General features: G+C 39.6%; 1 protein-coding gene across 2 annotated transcripts in view; it reads left to right on the forward strand.

Annotated features, from left to right (window-relative positions):
- Positions 1-22056, forward strand: part of LOC106090816 (uncharacterized) — a 240974-nt gene that overhangs the window by 136034 nt on the left and 82884 nt on the right. The window contains exon 1 of one of the 2 annotated variants that reach the window (XM_013257135.2): positions 1232-1435. The exons of the other annotated variant lie outside the window; for it this stretch is intronic. The gene's annotated coding sequence lies outside the window, so the exon portion shown is untranslated. Of the gene's footprint in view, positions 1-1231; positions 1436-22056 lie in introns of those variants that run through there. 2 annotated transcript variants of the gene reach the window in all.

The raw sequence follows: 22056 nt of genomic DNA on the forward strand, positions 1-22056 counted from the left end.
ATTTCTCTTGTTTTTTTGGTTCTGTTAAGTCTTTACAGAGCTCTGCTAAACCCTCAGTGGATCTCTGTTAATACTTCTGTTACTCTCTCTCGCACTCTGTTAACAAAGCAGTTTGTGTCTATGCTATTTAAATTCGGAATTTATCTTGACGCACATGAGAAAACTCGATATAAGTCGAGCGAAGTTATTACCGACAGTTTGGTTATCAGAAAAATTCGAATAGTCGATATTTCGATTATCCGAAAAGGTCGAGAAATCGACTTTTCAATTTCGCTTTAGATCCCTCGAGTGTTTATTCAATAGTTGTTTATTTAGTAGAAAACGTGACATATATACTATAAACATACAATATATTAGCATACTATATGTATGTCAAGATATATCTGTACTCTATATTCGTTTTTTTATACACTCGAGAAAAAACATTGTAATATATATGCATTTGGCAATGCTATTATGTGGGAGAACAGATATCGCCCAAAGAGAGAGTGAGAGAGAGAGTGAGAGTTGAAGAGAGAGCAAAAAAAGGGCAATAAAAATAAACAAACTAAAGCATTGAATAAAAATACTAAATGATTAAACAAAAGAAAATCTAAAAGAAAATCCAAAAAGAAAAAATAAGAAAATTTTATCAAAACAAGTATCGGCATTGTTTCGGTTGACTCAAAGTTCAGTAGCAATTCACAATTTGGGGGCAAACGATGCTCGCAATAAAAAAACTTATACAAACTTTTATAAAATACAAAAACAAAAGAGACTACAAAAGCAAACATTTGTGATGAATATTTAAAAAAAAAATTATATATAAAAATAATAGGCAATGAATGCATTTTTAGGAAAAAACAAAGAGTGAATGAATATCGATATTTGTGTTCTACTAACAAACAGCCGCATTCAATATTCAACCTTAACCCTCCTCGGAAGGAGAGGAAAAAAGTGAAAATGTTGTAAATATTTGTTCGTCAAATACGAAATTCAAATCTATTTAAAGATATCAAAACAAGAAAAGTGTGTGTGTCCGTCTTTGTCGGTCTATATAATAAAACAACGTTTAAGAAAAAAAATCTAAACAAATTTCAAAATAAAACAAAAAGTGTCAGCATTCACACCATTTTCAACCACCAGAGACGCAATTTATTATCAAATTTTAACCACAAAAAAAGTGTTTAAGACATAAAACTAAGACTGCTTTAAAAAAAAAAGACTACCTGTTTTTCATTCAACATTCTTTTACATTCGTCTGTATGTTTTTTTTCTTGTTGTTGTTGGCCGTCGTGCTTCGGCATTTGTGAAATTTATCACCAAAACGTGTGAAGAGTCTTCGCCTACGAAAAACGTGCTAAATTTGCAACAAAAAAATATTTCAAAAATAGTTATTCACAAACAAAAAGTGGACTCATGCCTAATTTACATAAATTGTTGTCATTCATGTGTGGTAGGTATTATTGAATTTTTGAAAATGTTATTCTTTGTTTTTTTTTTAATAATTGTTGTTGCTTTTTAATAAGTTTTTTCTAGTAATTAGCATTTATTTTTCATAGAGAAATTTACGAAAATTTTTTTTTTATGAATTTCATTATGATTTCTTGTATGTGGTAGTTTAGTAATGTTTTTTAACATAAAAAACGTTTGAATGAATATTCATTTCAAGTCTATGGATTAAATGAGAGTTCATTAAACCTAGATATTGGCGAAATTGGGGTTGCCAGCAGTGTAATGGCCCAGAGCCGGTTGGGTTTATAAGACAGCCTATCTTCTTATGTTCTGTATAGACTCAAAAACGGCTGAACCGATTACCTTGAAATATAGGCTATATAATTTCTTGATATCGGGAGAGGGGCGGACCCTCCCCCTTACCCTAAAAGTACTACCCAAAAATAAAACTGGAGCGATCAGGACAAAATGGGATTCAAATGAAAGGTATTCAAGAGTAGAGTACGAATTTCATAATAAAAGTTGGATCAAAGTACCTGGGGATCCGCCCCAACCCCAAAACCCCTTAAAAATATTGGGTTGCCCAAAAAGTAATTGCGGATTTTTTAAAAGAAAGTAAATGCATTTTTAATAAAACTTAGAATGAACTTTAATCAAATATACTTTTTTACACTTTTTTTCTAAAGCAAGCTAAAAGTAACAGCTGATAACTGACAGAAGAAAGAATGCAATTACAGAGTCACAAGCTGTGAAAAAATTGGTCAACGCCGACTATATGAAAAATCCGCAATTACTTTTTGGGCAACCCAATAGGTTTATTAGACGATCATGACAATATGGGACTCATATAAAAGGTATTCGGGAGTAGATTACGAATATAGTGAGGAAGTCTGAAAAGGCTTTATAATTTACTGATGACGGAAGCAGGCGGACCCTTCACCGTTACCCCAAAAACACCACCCAAAATCAAATGAAAAGTAAGTACTAGCTGACCGGGCACGCTCCGGTGCGCCTTCTTTTACTTTATGTGGGACAAAAGTTTCCTTGGAATATTTATTTTCAACAATTAAACATCTTTTAGTGAAAAACAATGCTAGGAAAATAGTATATCGCTTGACTAACAGTTTAACAATAAAAGTGCCTTTATCTGAATGCCATATGATATTTATTGGTCTACGAATTTTAGTTTGGACGTAATCCATTCTTAAGATACTTTATTTCACCCCGATATTCTCATGTTTTCTCTGATTTAGGAGTGTTTTCGGGGGAGAGGTGGTCCCCCAAATATTTGGCCCTGAAAAAATGTCAGCCCTATTAAACCCCATATTGCCATTGGCTTAAGAGGAGTTTACTGGATGAGGCGTCCCCCAAACACATGGCCCCAAAATTGGTTATCAAATTCGTTTTCTAATCTCAAATACCTTTCATTTGTGCCACATATTGGGATGGTGGAAAATTTTTTTTCCTTTGTGTGGTTGGTGCTTTGTGAAAGGGGTGATGCCCTAAATACATGGTCCTACATTTGGATATCCCTTTAAGACCCAAATTGTCTTGGTGAGCAAATACGTCCTGTTAGGGGTTTTTATGCTGGTGGGACGTCCCCTAGACAATTGGACAATGTTGATATCAGATACGTGGTCTACTCCCACATTCCTTTAATTTGGGCCCCATATTTTCATAGTCGGCAAACATGACCGGCTCGGGGGTGTTTTGGGGGATGGGCTGCCACTCAGTAAGTTGGCCTTGAAAATATATATCGGATTCGTGTTCTACTCTAAAAACCCTCTTATTTGAGCCTCATATTGCAATAGTAAGAAAATACTCCCTATTTGGGTGGTGTTGTGGGGTGGGGACATTTTTCCCGAATATTGATATCAAATTCGTGCTTTACTCCCAAAGACCTTTCATTTAAGCCCCATATTGCTATGGTCGTAAATTTGTCCCCTATGGGGAATGTTTTTGGTGAGAGTCGGCCCCCTAAACACTTGGTCCCATATTTGGATATCAGATTCGTATTCTACACTAAAATACCTTTTATTTAAGCCCCATATTCCCATGGTCAGTAAATAAGTCCTGTTTGGGGGGTGTTTTGGGGAATATGTCCGATCTAGGGGACTTCTGAGACGCCATAAAGTATATATATTCTCGATCGTCATGTCATTTTAAGTCGATCTAGCCATGTCCGTCCGTCTGTCCGTCCGTCCTTCCGTCTGTCTGTCGAAAGCGCGCTAACTTTCGAAGGAGCAAAGCTAGCCGCTTAAAATTTTGCACAAATACTTCTTATTAGTGTAGGTCGGTTGGGATTGTAAATGGGCCAAATCGGTCCATGTTTTGATATAGCTGCCATATTAACCGATCTTGTATCTTGACATCTTGAGCCTCTAGAGGGCGCAATTCTCGTCCGATTTGACAGAAATTTTGCACGTAGTGTTTTGGTATCACTTCCAATAACTGTGCTAAGTATGATTCAAATCAGTTAATAATCTGGTATAGCTGTCGTATAAACCTATCTGGGATATTGACTTCTTGAGCCTCTAGAGGGCGCAATTCTCATCCGATTTGGAAGAAATTTTGTACAACGGCTTTTCTCATGACCTTCTATATACGTGTCTAATATGGTCTGAATCGATCAATAGCTTGATGCTGCTCCCATATAAACCTATCACCCGATTTTGCTTCTTGAGCCCCTACAAGGCGCAATTCTTATCCGAATGAACTGAAATGTAACACAATGACTTCTACAATGTTCAGCATTCATTTATTCTTCAACATTCAATTCTCTTATGGTCCGAATCGGACTATAGCTTGATATAGCTCAAATACATGACAGTTCTTATTCATTATTCTTTGTTTGCCTAAAAAGAGATACCGCGTATAGAACTCAACAAATGCGATCCACGGCGGAGGGTATGAAAGATTCGGCCCGGCCGAACTTAGCACGCTCTTACTTGTTTTCCATTATTTCTTTACAAAGTTCAAATGCCGCATAACTCATGAGCTCCCGGAACAAATCATAAATACCTAAGGGAGGAGAATGCCATCACATAAAACTACAAAGTAGTATCATCCGAATCGAAGTCACGTTAGTACTCTTGCTTGGTTTGCATATTAATTTCTTTTATCAAAATGCTTAGCTTGGACTTTAGAGCATTACATTTGGAATTTCCTAACCACAAGAACCGCATAATCAAATAAAAAATGATAATTTCCAAATTAAAAATATTGTGAAACAACTAAACACTAAAATTGCAATGACATGTAAGTGAGTTGATTGTAAGTACGTCTGATCAAAAACAATTCATCAAGCGGGTGGAGTCATTTTCCTGGGATTTTCACAATTATCTGTCTGAGTAAGCTAATACTCATTTACAATGTCGTGTCTAAGGCGGATTTGAATATAAAATAAAAACCAAAAAAAAAATAAATAAAAGCCAGTGTTTGTTAGGTGCGAGAGACGGACAATGACATAGGAAATGCTTCAATGTCTCCTCCTCTCCACATGCTATCACTTGCCGCACATATTCTGCACTTGTGTTCTATATGTCCCACTTAACTTATCTCCTTTTTACTTCCTTTCAGTAATAGCCTTATCTTATCATAATCATAATTTTCACCGGTGGTTATCCCCTCTTAATGCTGACGACATTTGGGAGGTACTGTACAATTTGGTACGGTAGTCATGTAAAAACTTCTCCACAAAGTTGTAAGGGCCCCTTATCATTGAGCCTAAACTTGAATCGGACAGCATGTGTCGTTGATATGTGAGAAGTTTGCCCCTGTTCCTTAATGGAATCTTCAGGGGCAAATTTGCCTTCGTATTGCCCTTGTAGGCATGGTCCTCATCAACCCGTCAATAGCAAGACAAAATGTTCTCTAAACCTGCCCTATTTTATGCAGTATACCAAACTAATGAGGCGTAAGGATTATCCTCGGTTTTAAGCTCCATCTCGAGCATTTTTCAAATTTTATTTCCTGTTCAAAACTACTCGTAAGTAGTGAAGATTGTCGGATATTAAAAACTTTGTGTTGAGGAAACGTGCCAGGTCAAATCAATATTCCTCGTGAAAACGCAGATTTCAGTCTTCTCTGGCTTGACATTCAGACCCCTGAGTCTAGCCCAGCCTTATGCCAAGCCCAAACCCTTTCGGCCTTTCTGCATGGCTGATTCGTATCCGTACTTCTCAGAACTATTGGTATAAAGTCTGCATAGCAAATAGCTCGAAATCCTTTCCCATCTTATTTATGGTGATCACCCATAGTAGAAGAGTCGTGATAAAGTGCCTCTGAGATAGAGCAGACAAACTGTCGATACTATCGATGTTTCATTTTTTGTCTGAATATCGATTGATGGTCACCACGTGACTCTCCTTGAGATCGATACTTGTATCTGAGCAATTCGCCGGACGTCCTACTTTTTATCGTGGTGTCCACGGAAGGGGGACGGACCCTCTCCCTGAATTCAAAAAATACTACCCAAAAATAAAAATGGACCGATCGGGACAATATGGGACTCAAATGAGTCCCATATTGAGTACGAGTTTCATTTTATTTAAAAATTGGGTCCAAGTAACTGGGGGGCCGCCCCCACCCCAAAACCCCTAAAATAAGTCTTTTTGACGATCATGACAATGTGGGACTCAAATAAAAGGTATTCGGGATTAGAGTGCGAATATGGTCAGGAAGGAGAAATGGGCTTTATATTTTGTTGTTTTCGGAACGGGGGCGGACCCTCCCCCTTTACCCAAAAAAACACCACCCAAATTAAAAAGTGGACCAATCGGGACAATATTGGTATCAAATGAGAGGTATTGGAAAATAGAATACGAATATGGTATTAAAAATTGCGTCCAAGTACCCAGGAAGTCGCCATAGCCCCAAAACTTCAAAAATCAGACAAATTGAACGTCCATATCAATATGGGGCTCAAATGAACGGTATTCGGAAGTAGATTACGAAACTGGCATACAAAATCAGATCGAAGTGTAGGGGGTCACCCTACCCCCCACAAAAAAACGCCCCAAATGTGCATATTAACCATCATGACTATATGAGACTAGGTTTGTTTGTTTGTTCCGTAGAATCAAAACGGCTGAACCGATTTCCTAAAAATTTTCACAGATAATATAAGTTTGTCTGAAAGGAAGCATCCGCTATATAATTTTTAAATATCGGATGGGGGCGGACCCTCCCCCTTACCCCAACAACGCTATATAATTTTTAAAAATCGCATGGGGGCGGACCCTCCCCCTTACCCCAACAACGCTATCCAAAATCAAAAGTGAACCGATAGGCACAATATGGGTATGAAATATGGGTATGAATATCGTATTAAAATTTGGGTCCAAGTACCCAGCGGGCCTCCCCAAACTCCTCCAAACGGATATATTTAACGTTCATGTCAATATGGGCCTCAAATGAAAAGTATTCGACAGTAGATTACAAATATGGCATAAAAAATTAGGTCCAAGTAATGGGAGGTCGCCCCACCCCCAAGTACCCCCGAAATGGGCATATTAGTCGACCATGGCTATATGGGACTCTAATGAAAGGTATTTGGGAGTAGATTACGAATATGACATTAAAATTTGTGTTCAGATCTAGGCGGCGCTTTTCCTTCCAAAAATAAGCCAAATTGGTTTATTGACCCACTATGACAATATGGAACTCAAATGAAAGGTATTTGAGAGTTGAAAACGAATTCGATATCCAATTTTGGAGCCAAGTGCTTGGGGGTACGCCCTAAAGCATCCCCTAAACTGAACTTCATTTCAGATTATGGGAATATGGAGCTCAAATCAACGGTAATTGGGAGTAAAGAACGACTTTGATATCTATTTTCTGGGTAAAGTGCCGGTGGCCGCCCAGCCCCAACCCACACCACACCCTCTAAACAGTTCGTATTTATCGGTCATAGCAATATGCAGCTCACATTAAATGGATTTGGGAGTGCAGCAGGAATTTGATATCCATATTTGAGTCCCTCCCCTAAAAAGCGCTTCCCATTACCCTAATTTTCATAAACGCCAGATCTCGGAGATTGGTAATGTGATTCGATCGACATTTTTTTTGCACTCTTACAGTCAAAACAAAACACGGTTTCTATTTTTTGCGTTGGGTGCCTCGGGGGCTGTCCAAAACCCGTCAAATGGGTATATAGATCAATTACTACAATATAGAGCCATGGGTTTGGAGAGCCTCCCCACCCCAAAACACATCCCCGCTATATAAAAGCTTTTTGGGGTGGAAATTGATATTCGTTTTTGGGACAAAGACCTTGGGGCCCATCCCACAATCAAACACAACTTATATACCGATCTATGGGGCCATAGGGCTCATATGAAATGTATTTGAAAGTACAGCACCAATCTTAAATTTACTTTAATGGCCAAGTAACCACCCCCTAAATACCTCCAAACCGGAAAGATTTACCAATACGGTAATATAGGACTAGGAAAAGAAAAGCATATGGGAGTGGAGTAAAAATTAACCCAGGAACTGAGGAGGGGCTAACTTATCACACACCAATGAGTGTTTTCCGATTTAAGTTGAGTTTATCTATGATAAGGGACCTTTTTTTATAGCCGAGTCCAAACGGCGTACCGCAGTGCGACACCTCTTTGGGGAGAATTTGTTTACATTACCACGTTTGGCATGATACCTCGAAAATGTTGCCAGCATTATAGGGGGATAACCATAGCTTTAAATTTTGTCCGATGTTATCGCCAGCGAACGCAGGCGTTCAGCGTCATTGGCGGACATAGGCTACAGTGGCACAAATTCGATATCCACATTCAGAGCAAAGTGTCCCCACCCTAAAAAGATATTAGAGAGTTGAAGAAGGCGCAGCGGAGCGGGCCCGGTTCGGCTAGTTCTCAATAAAATAAAAAGTTCAATGCTCCAAATCAGACAATTACGACTTTGATAATGCACTTTTTCAATGCCAAAGGCTGAAAATAAGATCAAATCGAGATCACTCTCGAATGAGTTACAATTAAACAAAAACCAAAAAAAAAAAAACAAGTAAAAGCGTGCTTAGGTCGGCCGGGACGAATCTTATATACCCTCCACTATCGATCGCATTTGTCGAGTTCTTTTCCCGGTATCTCTTCATAGGCCAAAAAAAGGATATAAGAAAAGATTTGCTCTGCTATTAGAGCGATGTCAAGATATGGTTCGGTTTGGACCACAATTAAATTATATGTTGGAGACCTGTGTAAAATGTCAGCTAAATCGAATAAGAATTGCACCCTTTGGGGGCTCAAAAAGTTAAATAGAGAGATCGATTTATATGGAAGCTGTATCGGGCTATAGACCGATTCAGACCATAATAAACACGTATGTTGATGGTCATGAGACAATCCGTCGTACAAAATTTCAGGCAAATCGGATAATAATTGCAAACTCTAGAGGCTCAAGAAGTCAAATCCCCAGATCTGTTTATATGACAGCTATATATGGTTATAGACCGATTTGAACCATATTTGGCACAGTTATATAATATCATAACAAAACACGTCGTGCAAAATTTCATTTCAATCGGATAAGAATTGCGCAATCTAGAGGCTGAAGAAGTCAAATCCCCAGATCTGTTTATATGACAGCTATATATGGTTATAGACCGATTTGAACCATATTTGGCACAGTTATATAATATCATAACAAAATACTACGTGCAAAATTTCATTCCAATCGTATAAGAATTGCGCACTCTAGAGGCTCAAGAAGTCAAGACCCAAGATCGGTTTATATGACAGCTATATCTGGTTATGGACCAATTTGAACCATATTTGGCACAGTTATAGAATATCATAACAAAACACATCGTGCAAAATTTCATTCCAATCCGATAAGAATTGCGCACTCCAGAGGTTCAAGAAGTCAAGACCCTAGATCGGTTTATATAACAGCTATATATGGTTATAAACCGATTTGAACCATACTTGGCACAGTTGTTGGATATCATAACAAAAAACGTCGTGCAAAATTTCATTCCAATCCGATAAGAATTGCGCACTCTAGAGGCTCAAGAAGTCAAGACCCAAGATCGGTTTATATGACAGCTATATATGGTTATAAACCGATTTGAACCATACTTGACACAGTTGTTGGATATCATAACAAAACACGTCGTGCAAAATTTCATTCCAATCCGATAAGAATTGCGCACTCCAGAGGCTCAAGAAGTCAAATCCCCAGATGTGTTTATATGACAGCTATATCTGGTTATGGACCAATTTGAACCATACTTGGCACAGTTGTTGGATATCATAACAAAATACTACGTGCAAAATTTCATTCCAATCGGATAAGAATTGCGCACTCCAGAGGGTCAAGAACTCAAGACCCAAGATCGGTTTATATGACAGCTATATCAGGTTATGAACCGATTTGAACCATACTTGGCACAGTTGTTGGATATCATAACAAAATGCTACGTGCAAAATTTCATTCCAATCCGATAAGAATTGCGCACTCTAGAGGCTCAAGAAGTCAAGACCCAAGATCGGTTTATATGACAGCTATATCAGGTTATAAACCGATTTGAACCATACTTGGCACAGTTGTTGGATATCATAACAAAACACGTCGTGCAAAATTTCATTCCAATTGGGTAAGAATTGCGCACTCTAGAGGCTCAAGAAGTCAAGACCCAAGATCGGTTTATATGGCAGCTATATCTGGTTATGAACCGATTTGAACCATACTTGGCACAGTTGTTGGATATCATAACAAAATACTACATGCAAAATTTCATTCCAATCGGATAAGAATTGCGCACTCTAGAGGCTCAAAAAGTCAAGACCCAAGATCGGTTTATATGACAGCTATATCTGGTTATGAACCGATTTGAACCATATTTGGCACAGTTGTTGGATATCATAACAAAACACGTCGTGCAAAATTTCATTCCAATCCGATAAGAATTGCGCACTCCAGAGGCTCAAGAACTCAAGACCCAAGATCGGTTTATATGACAGCTATATATGGTTATAAACCGATTTGAACCATACTTGGCACAGTTGTTGGATATCATAACAAAATACTACGTGCAAAATTTCATTCCAATCGGATAAGAATTGCGCACTCTAGAGGCTCAAGAAGTTAAGACCCAAGATCGGTTTATATTGCAGCTTTATCAAAACATATACCGATATGGCCCATTTACAATACCAACCGACCTACACTAATTAGAAGTATTTGTGCAAAATTTCAAGCGGCTAGCTTTACTCCTTCGGAAGTTGGCGTGCTTTCGACAGACAAACGGACGGACGGACGGACATGGCTAGATCGGTCTCTATGGCAGCTGTACCTAAATATATCCCGATCTGGACTATATTCGGGACAGATGTGTAGAGTATTGGTAAAAAATGCGCCTGTTATAGGCCTAAGACCCAAAATCAGCAGTTCGGTCGGTAAATGCGCCTTTTATGGTACAACAAAAGATCGGTCTCTGCGGCAGCTGTACCTAAATATATCCCGATCTGGACTATATTCGGGACTGGCGTGTGGAGTCTTGGTAAAAAATGCGCCTGTCATAGACCTAAGACCCAAAATCAGCAGAGATCGGTCTATATGACAGCTTTATCCAAATATGTTCAGCTCTGGACAATTTTTTGTGCGGATATCGTCGGACCTAATAAAACTCACTATGCCAAATTTCAGCGAAATCGAGTAATAAATACGCCTATTATAGGCTTAAGACCCTAAACCGCCTGATCGGTCTATATGGCAGCTATATCCAAATATGGTCCGATGAGACCCATTCAAGAAGTTAACCTGCGTATGGAAGAAATACAAGTTTGGGCAAAATTTCAACTCAATAAAGACTGTAGCGTGATTGCAACTGAGGGTCACACGGGACATACACACTGACGTCGTTAAATCGGTTTGGAATTTCATTTCGATTGGAAATATATGTGCTTTGTAGGGTCAGAAATGGGTATTTCGATGTGTTGCAAACGGAATGACTAAATTAATATACCCCCTATCCTATGGTGGTGGGTATAAGAAAACAATAGAGAAAATTAAAAAAAAATCTATAATTGAGCTTTTGATAAATTGGCAATCCAAAGCGAGTCAATAATTGATTTCGATTAAACGAATGTTTGTTGACATATTATTTTTCTTGTTTACCCGCAAAACAAGTTGCCTTAATAACTGTTGTTTAAATTTATTTTGTTGTGATTTTTGCTGCTTATGGTTTTGTGCAGCAGTCGCTAATTGTAGATTACCGATGTGTACATAGCAAACACATCAAAATGTTTGGCTGATTTGTTGCTGCTGCTGCTGCTGCTGGTGTTAAATTTTCTATATCAAATTGTTGTCATTTATAATTAAAACAATAAATTTTGCTGTAGGCTTCTGCGCCATATAAAAATGGCCGAATAAAAAGCGATAATGATACAATTTGAAATTAAAGAGAATTGTTTCATACCGCAGAACGTTTGATTGTTTCTTTATCAGTGCACGGTGGGGGCAAGAATTTGAAAAACGATTATGAAGACATTTTTCAAATTTATTTCAATAGAAAATATTGTTAATTTTTTGTTTTTGACTTCACCTCTTTGGGGAGAAATTTTTACAATGCAGGGCATGCTACCTCATAAATGTCGCCAGTATTAGGAGGGGATAATCACCGGTGAATTTCTGATGTTTTCTGCAGGATTCGAACCCAAGCGGTCAGCGTCATAGGTGGGCATCCTAACATCTACGCTACGGTGGCCTTCAATGTATGTTACTTCTAAATGGATTTTTTTTTTAATCCCATATGATCTTTATTGGTATACTAGCATCAGGGTGGTCCACTTTGCCAGTTCGCCGTTTTTGATATCCCCTTTTTAGTGTAGGACTTCCAAAATCCTCGTAATAATTGCCTATAAGATATCAGAAATCTGTCCCCTTCTGTTAGGGAAGTACCAAATGGTTACAAGAATAACAAGTAAAAGCGTGCTAAGTTCGGCCGGGCCGAATCTTATATACCCTCCACCATGGTTCGCATTTGTCGAGTTCTTTTCCCGGCATCTCTTCTTAGGCAAAAAAGGATATAAGAAAAGAGTTGCTCTGCTATTAAAACGATATCAAGGTATGGTCCGGTTCGGACCACAATTAAATTATATATTGGAGACCTGTGTAAAATTTCAGCCAATTCGTATAAGAATTGCGCCCATTGGGGGCTCACGAAGTAAAATAGAGAGAACGATTTATATGGGATCTGTATCGGCCAATAGACCGATTCAGACCATAATAAACACGTATGTTGATGGTCATGAGAGGATGCGTCGTACAAAATTTCAGGCATATCGGATAATAATTGCGACCTCTAGGGGTCAAGAAGTCAAGATCCCAGATCGGTTTATATGGCAGCTATATCATGTTATGAACCGATTTGAACCTTATTTGACACAGTTGTTGAAAGTAAAAATAAAATACGTCATGAAAAATTTCAGTCAAATCGGATAGGAATTGCGCCCTCTAGAAGCTCAAGAAGTCAAATCCCCAGATCTGTTTATATGACAGCTATATAAGGTTATGTACCGATTTCAACCATATTTGACACAGTTGTTGGATATCATAACGAAATACTTCGTGCAAAATTTCATTTCAATCGGATAAGAATTGCACACTCTAGAGGCTCAAGAAGTCAAGACCCAAGATCGGTTTATATGGCAGCTATATCTGGTTATGAACCGATTTGAACCATACTTGGCACAGTTGTTGGATATCATAACAAAACACGTCGTGCAAAATTTCATTTCAATCGGATAAGAATTGCGCACTCTAGAGGCTCAAGAAGTCAAGACCCAAGATCGGTTTATATGGCAGCTATATCAGGTTATGAACCGATTTGAACCATACTTGGCACAGTTGTTGGATATCATAACAAAACACGTCGTGCAAAATTTCATTTCAATCGGATAAGAATTGCGCACTCTAGAGGCTCAAGAAGTCAAGACCCAAGATCGGTTTATATGGCAGCTATATCAAAACATGGATCGATATGGCCCATTTACAATACCAACCGACCTACACTAATAAGAAGTATTTGTGCAAAATTTCAAGCGGCTAGCTGTACTCCTTCGGAAGTTAGCGTGCTTTCGACAGACAGACGGACCGACGGACGGACATGGCTAGATCGACATAAAATGTCGCGATGATCAAGAATATATATACTTTATGGGGTCTCAGACGAATATTACGAGTAGTTACAAACAGAATGACGAAATTAGTATACCCCCCATCTTATGGTGGAGGGTATAAAAATACATCGGACAAATCCTTAAGTCGCCCAATTCATATTGTCAAAGTATAAATGAATCACAATTTTGAACACTTCAGCTCAATTCGTAAAGAAAATTTCTATGTTTTAGTACCTAAATGTAAGACTGGTCGCCCAAAATTTATAGTCAAGGTGTACATGTATCCCAATTTAGAGAGCCTAACTCACTCCGTTAAGAAAGTACCATTGTGTACTTTTGAGTACCTAAATATACGAGAAAAAAAATATCTTCTAGTTGCCCAATACATTCTTTCAAGATACCAATTACACACCACAGTTAGTACGTTTTCTTCCACTTAGCCTATTTTTGTCAAGACTGAGAAAATGTCTGTCAAATGGCTTAATTTTAGCAGTCACCGTTCGCTATTGGCGAAGATAAACTATTTCGTACTATTTTGCACTTTTTTGTACCAAAATGTACGAATTTTTTCTTCCACTTAGCCTATTTTTGTCAAGACTGAGAAAATGTCTGTCAAATGGCTTAATTTTAACAGTCACCGTTCGCTATTGGCGAAGATAAACTATTTCGTACTATTTTGCACTTTTTTGTACCAAAATGTACGAATTTTTATGGATTATTTAGTCATTCATTATATATATCCTTCTTGTACCTGCATACCAAATTTCAGACCTCTAGCTCCATCTGTAAAGAAAGTACCAAATGGTACCCAAATGTACGAGTTGTGAATAGATTATTTCGTCATCCATCATATTTTCCCTAGATGTACCTGCATGCCAAATTTCAGACCTTTAGCTCCATCTATAAAGAAGGTACTAAATGGTACCAATGTTGGTACCAAAATATATGAATTTTTAATAGATCATTTAGTCACCAATCATATATTTCTCAGTTGTACCTACATGCCAAATTTCAGATTTCTAGCTTCATCTGTGAAGAAAGTACCAGTTTTTGTACCAAAATGTGAGAATGTTGAATAGATCATTAAGCCATCCATCATATATTTTTTAATTGTACCTACATGTCAAATTTCAGATCTCCAGCTGCATCTAAACAGAACGTATCAAATTGTACCAATTTTTGTACCAAATGTACGAAATTTTAATAGATCATTTAGTCATCCATTATTGATTTCTTAATTGTACCTACATGCCAAATTTCGGACCTCTAGCTCGAAATATAAAAAAAATGTACCAAATAGTACCAATTTTGGAACCAAAATGTTTGAATTGTTAAAATATCATTTAGTCACCAATCATTTCTTTCTTAGTTGTACCTACATGCAAAATTTCAGATTTCTAGCTTCATGTATGAACAAAGTTCCATAGTGTACCAATTTTGGTACCCCAAAATGTACGAATTGTAAAAATCTAATTAACCAACCATCACATATTTCCTAGATACCATCACATATTTCCTACATAGTCATCCATTATTTATTTCTTAATTGTACCTACATGCCAAATTTCGGACCTCTAGCTCGAAATATAAAGAAAGTACCAAATAGTACCAATTTTGGTACCAAAATGTTTGAATTGTTAAAATATCATTTAGTCACCAATCATTTATTTCTTAGTTGTACCTACATGCCAAATTTCAGATTTCTAGCTTCATGTATGAACAAAGTTCCATAGTGTACCAATTTTGGTACCCCAAAATGTACGAATTGTAAAAATCTAATAAACCAACCATCACATATGGGAGTACATACATGTAAAATTTCAGACCTCTAGCTCCATCTGAACAGAAAGTACCAAATGGTACCAAAATGTACCAATTTTTAGTAGAATATTTAGTCACCCATCATATATTTCTTAGTTGTACCTACATGCTCTAACTACAAAGAACCTCTATCTCTAACTACAAAGAAAGTACCAAATAGTACGAATTTTGGTAACAAAATATACAAATTGTGAAAAAATCATTTAGTCGTCCATCATACATTTGTAAGTTGCAGCTGCATGACAAATTTTAGACATCTAGCTTCATCTGCACATAAAGCACCAAATGGTACCAATATTGGTAACAAAATGTACAAATTGTAAAAAGATCATAGTCACCCATCATATTTTTCCTAGTTGTACCTTGATGCCAAATTTCAGACATCTAGATCCATTTTGTAAAGAAAGTACCAAATGGTACTAACTGCTTTAATAAAAGTACGTTTTCTCCCACTACCAGTATTATTTTCCAATTTTTTTTCTTTTTACCCCCATCTTTTTGCACCAGATGTCTTTTAAGTCAAATTTCAAAATTCTATCTCTATCCATCCGCCCTATACAAAGTTCAATCATTTCGTAACTTTTTGGTAATTTTTTTAGTACCAAAATGTACACCGTAGCGCAGAGGTAGGTTAGTATGTCCGCCTATGACGCAGAGAACGCCTGGGTTCGAATGCTGGCGAGAACATCAGAAAAAATTTTCAGCGGTTGTTTTCCCCTCCTAATGCTGGCAACATTTGTGAAGTACTATGCCATGGAAAACTTCTCTCCAAGGAGGTGAGGCCCCTTATCATTGAATCGGACTGCATTCATTGATATGTGAGAAGTTTGCCCCTGTTCCTTAGTGGAATGTTCATGGGCAAAATTTGAATTTGCAACTGTAAAAATTTCCAAAAACTCTTATAGTCTCCCAATTAAGGTTGCCTAGTTACACTAAGTTCCAAAATTCAGAGCTCTAATTCAATTTGCAAAGAAAGCACCCTATGGTACCAATTTCAGTACTGAGTGTACTATTTCTCCCACTTCCGGTACGATTTTCCAAAATTTTTTTTACCAAACATTATTTGTTGAGATGTACTTTAATTTGAGCGCTTTCAGTTCGCGGTGGGCAAACATGTACCATTTCGTACCTTTTTGGTACTTTTAATACCTAAACGTACGAATATCACCAAATCCAGCCTGTTCCCATGCCTATGACCCAAGATCAACATTGGGCAAAATTTCATGATACTAGCTTTAGCTGTTTTCACTGGGCGATGATTAGTCAGTCGGCAATCAGTCAGTCACGCAACTCTTTTATCTTTATTGGTATATGAGATCTTTCGGAGGGTTTTGGGTCACATAGGTCTGCATGTAAGATTTGGAACCCGATATTCCCTTGGGGACCTTGGTAGTGGGACGGCCCAGCAAATATTCACCCCGAATGTGGTAAAAGAAATTCGTTCTACAGTCCCAAATACTTTTAATCCGAGTCCCATATTGACATGGTTTGTAAAAAAGTCCAGTTTGGTATTAGTGGTGGATTGGGCTACCACCAGTTTCTTTGCCCCAAAAGTGGATATCAGATTCATATTCTATTACTATACCATAATAAATACCTTTCATTGCAAATGGAAAAGAAAAGCCAGAGATCGCAACACACACCAACCACTATGGGACGTGTCTAATATGGTTTAGAATTACTCATCAGCCATATAAGATGTGAAGGCTTCAACGTCAAACTGGTGTACTTGTACCAAATTTATTGCGAAAACGCCTCTATGATACAAATACCACATTAACCACGATCGCCAACCCTGTCTATTAGCTGTACTTTTCCCAATGCATTTGTTTCGCGGAATGACAGACTTTTTGTCTGCAACAATTACACTACCTCCCATGGTATACACATGACTGTGCATCTGATGAAAGTTGCATTGATGACATCGCACGCTACACCCCGGAAACAGCTATCGCTGTTGCTCCGTGTGTCCAGGTTCGAATGCCGGACGGGCTCCGCCGAATTTACCCATTCTCAAAAATTGTAAAATTTAATAATTTTCGCCCTAATAGGCAAACAACTTGGGAATGAAAAAGTTTAGCGGAGCCCTTTTTTTATGTGGGTGATGAGTCGTGCCCCAAACACCTGGTGCCAAAATGGACATCCAATTCGCTTTCTACTTCCAAATATTGTCAATTTGAACACCTCATTTCTATAATCGGCAAATATGTCGGGTTTTGGGGGTGGGCCCTGAAAAAATATCAACATCGTGCTCTACTCTTAAGTCAGCAAATTCATCCTAATAACTTTTCCATGATCATTCCGCTAAGGAACAGGGGATACTTCTCTCATAGCAATGAGCGCAGTTCGATCAATGTTTAAGCTCAATGAAAAGTGGCCTCCTTTTCATTGTCGAGTCCGAACGGCGTTCCGCATAGCGATACCACTTGGTAGAGAAGTTTTAATATGGCAGGATACCTCACAAATATAGCCAGCATTAGTAACGGGAAAACTAACGCTAAAGTTTTTTCTGATGTAAACGCCGTTCGGCGTCATAGGTGGACATGCTAACCACTGCGCCACGGTGACGTCCTATACTTCCTATTTGGGGTGTTTCATAGAGGTGAGTCGCTATGGGGCTCTCCGTTGGGATTCGGCATAAAATAGGAGGCCTCTTATCATTGAGCTTAAACTCATACATAAGGGAGAATTATCCCCTGTTCCTTAATGGAGTGATCATGGGAAGTTTAATAGGGCTGGGCCGGTCTCGAATGTTGATGTCATTTGAGTCCCATACTTTCATTTGAGTCCCATACTGCCATAGTCGACAAATATGTCGAATATCCTATTTCCGGATTTGAATTCTTGAGCCCTTATCTGCCTCAGTTTTTATCCGATTTGGCTAAAACTTCCAACATTAGTGCCGAGTATGATTCAAATCGATCAATAAACTGGTATACCCCCATATAAACCCATTCCCGGATCTGACTTCTTGAGGGACTAGAAACCTCAATTTGGATGAAATTTGCCTGAATAATTTATGCTATGACTTCCAATATTCATGCCAAGTATGATGCTAATCGGTGCTCAATAAACTGATTTCCGGATTTGACTTCTTGAGCCCCTAGAAACCTAAATTTTCATATAATTTGGCTGAAATTTTGACACAAAGACTTCCGCTATGACTTTAAAAGTCCGTGCTCAGTATGATCCAAATCGGTTTATATGCTGATATAGCCCACATATATACCGATCCCCGGATTTGACTACTTGAGCGCCAAGAAACCTAAATTCCCATCTCATTTAGCTGAAACTTTTACCCAAAAATTTCTGCTATGATTTCCAGCGTTCATGCCAAGTATGATTCGAATCGATCCAAATACTAATATAGGCCCCTTACATACCGATTCCCCGATATGACAACTTGAGACCATAGTAGCCTCAATCAATACATGATATGCAAATTTTTAGAGGAATCCATAGTGGTGGTTACCTAAGGTTCGGCCCTACCGAACTTAGCACGTTTCCAAGATTCTTTTTATTTAGAAAATTATAGAAATATTAATTCAAAAATATAGGTAGAGGTTAGATAGTGCCGACGATATCACCCCGCCTTGGGGAACCCTCTTTTTCACTCTATGGTGCTTCTTATCCCTAAATTCCACAAAAGACTGGCGACCACACAGACCGTTCGCGAACCAGCGTTTCAAGCCTCGCTGGAGGGATGCAATGGCGATGTCCTTAAATAGTCGAATGCCTTCGATAGGTCCAGTGCCACGAGGACCGTTCTATTACATGGCCTGAATGAAGCCACGGCAAATGTGTGCGGTGATGGCATGCACACCAGCTGTTGTGCTATACAGTCTTCGAAATCCATGCTGATGCCCGGCGAAAGGAAATTCTTCAACTAGGCTCAGAAGGAGTAGTACATCAAGTGTCTTGGCTACTGGTGAGAGTAGGGAGGTCAGTCTGTACAACTCCACCAAGCTCTGGTCCTTTCCAGACTTCAATTGCGGGATCACACTGCCCATCTTCTAGACATCGGGAGCCATAAAAGTGTTCAAAGATAAGTTAAGGAAAGTTGAAAGGTACTCAACTCCAGTTAGATCCAAATTCTTCGACATCAGTGTAGAAATTCCGTTAGGGCCCAAGGATGATTTGGTGTCACGGATGATATTTGTAACATCGCCCACGATAAATTGTGATGGCTGTCCATCGGCTCGGAAACCACGGATGTGACGAATGGCTCTCCTCCTAGCCCTGTCACTCTCAAAAACTTAATTTAAAATACGGCCATGAACATTCCATCAAGGAACGGGGCAAACTTCTCACATATCAACGAGTGCTGTTCGATTCAAGTTTAAGCTCAATGATAAGGGGCCTCCTTAGCCCGAGTCCGGGTCCGAACAGTGGTGCCGCGGTGCAACACCACTTTGTGGTACAGTACCTCCTAAATGTCGTCGATATTAGGGGGGGATAACCACCGCTGCAAATTTTCATGATGTTCTCTCCAGGATTCGAACTCAGGCATTCAGCGTCATAGGTGGACATTCTGACCTCTGCGGTACGGTGACCTCCCATTCACTCTCGGGATGCACAATAAATTAACGGTTGAACAACTTGGCGCAACTCTTCGGATCAATCACAATTACGTCGCCAAAAGTGACCAAGGTCCAGTCATCGCGTCTACCGGGGTTCGAGATACAAGTGTTCCAGCCACAAATTCCGCTTATGTTCGTTGACTACCCTGTTTATATCCAGATTCAGGTCGCTTATTCTGGGGTTAGTGGGGCCCATGCAACGAATCCTATCACGCTTGTCTGCGAGTACCACTGCCCACGCCTGGAAATTGAGCCGTACTTGGGATTCGATTCGAGCCGATAAAGCGAGCGGCTGCCGTGTTAATGTTGTCTCGGAATTACCTCCCGGCAATGCACATTCGAGAGCGATGTCAGTTCACTGAAGCGGCGATTGGTGTACTCTCTGAAGCCGACCCAATCGGTCATCGTTTGATGTATAAACGTCCGGCGCATAGAGGTTATGAAGTCGGATGGTCTCTCAACGAAACGCACATTCGAAAGCGATGTCAGTTCACTGAAGCGGCGATTGGTGTACTTTCTGAAGCCGACCCAATCGGTATTCGTTTGGATTGATAAACGTCCGGCGCATAGGGGTTATGAAGTCGGATGGTCTCTCAACGAAACGCACATTCGAAAGCGATGTCAGTTCACTGAAGCGGCGATTGGTGTACTCTCTGAAGCCGACCCAATCGGTTTTCGTTTGATTGATAAACGTCCGGCGCTCCGAGGTTATGAAGTCGGATGGTAGGTCGATGGTCAGAATTATGGGGAGGTGGTCTGATCCCTCAAAAATGACGGCTTGCCACGATACGTCACTCAGGAGATCAGGAAATATCTGGAGAGCTTGCTGCAGCTCTCCTCGTAATCCTAGCGGGGGCATCCTCATGGAGCTTCCAATCTGCTCTGCCAAAGCTGTGCTCCGCTGGTCGTTACCTAGGGGAAATGCCATGAAACGTGATGCGAACTAAAATCTCCCAGAACCAGACGATTGTTGCAAGACAGTAGACCACTAATGGCCAAGCTTACAAGCCTGTTGTATAGCTCTATATCGGCAGTACCGGATTTCACTCCATGTTGTGGACACTAGCGCCAGGCGCAGGCGAGATGAGTATATACTGCACGGAATGGTGTATCACCAAGGCCTATCCCCCACCTCCATTCCTTATGCGATCTTTACTTAGCACATTGTTTTTGTGACAACTGCGCAAGCTGCGGGGTCATATAGTCCGACGATTACGACGCATGTGACCCACTTCTGTGTAGGTTCCCACAGCAATTGCAAACACAAATTTTGCCCATGAACATTCCACTAAGGAACAGGGATAAACTCCTCACATATCAATGAGTGCAGTCCGATTCAAATTTAAGCTCAATGATAAGGGGCCTCCTCTTTATAAATCCGAGCCTGAAAGGCGTATCGCAGTGCGAAACCTCTTTGGAGAAAAGTTTTACATGGCATAGTACCTCACAAATGTTGCCAGCATTAGGAGAGGAAAACCACCGCTGAAAATTTTTTCTGATGGTCTCGCCAGGATTCGAACACAGGCGTTCAGCGTCAGAGGCGCACATGCTAACCTCTGCGCTACGGTGGCCTCCAGCACAGCACCTTGCAAGATATTCAGTGTGACTTAAGGCCAGAGTAAGATCGAAAATGTGCCCACTTCATGCACCGGTTACACCTCACCGACGCCGACCGATGATGGAGTCGGTTCTGGCAAACCGAACAGAGTCAGGGTCCGAGGTTCTTTTCTATCCCGGACCAGAAGCGTGCGGAGAAGGCACTCCGGAATATGCCTCTTCCATGACGAGAACAGGTCGAACACATACACTGAGGCGGCAGCCCTTGCCGTTGGGGATTCCATCGGACCAATCCGGTGCGCTCAACAAGCTGCCATGAGATAGATGTCACTAAGGGGGGGTTGTTTATATTCCAAAAATATGCGGCCAACTCTGGACTTGAAGAAGTATACCGCTTGGCTGTTGCTGGCTAGAACAAACGTCTCAAGCATTGTGTCTGTCATCACAGGTCACATGTTGACAGACTGAAGGTTGCCAGTTATGACTTTTGCAGAAGTTATGAGGACGTCGAGGAAGAAGAGACATTA

The sequence above is a fragment of the Stomoxys calcitrans genome, chromosome 4, assembly GCF_963082655.1.
Source record: "Stomoxys calcitrans chromosome 4, idStoCalc2.1, whole genome shotgun sequence".
NCBI lineage: Eukaryota > Metazoa > Arthropoda > Insecta > Diptera > Muscidae > Stomoxys > Stomoxys calcitrans.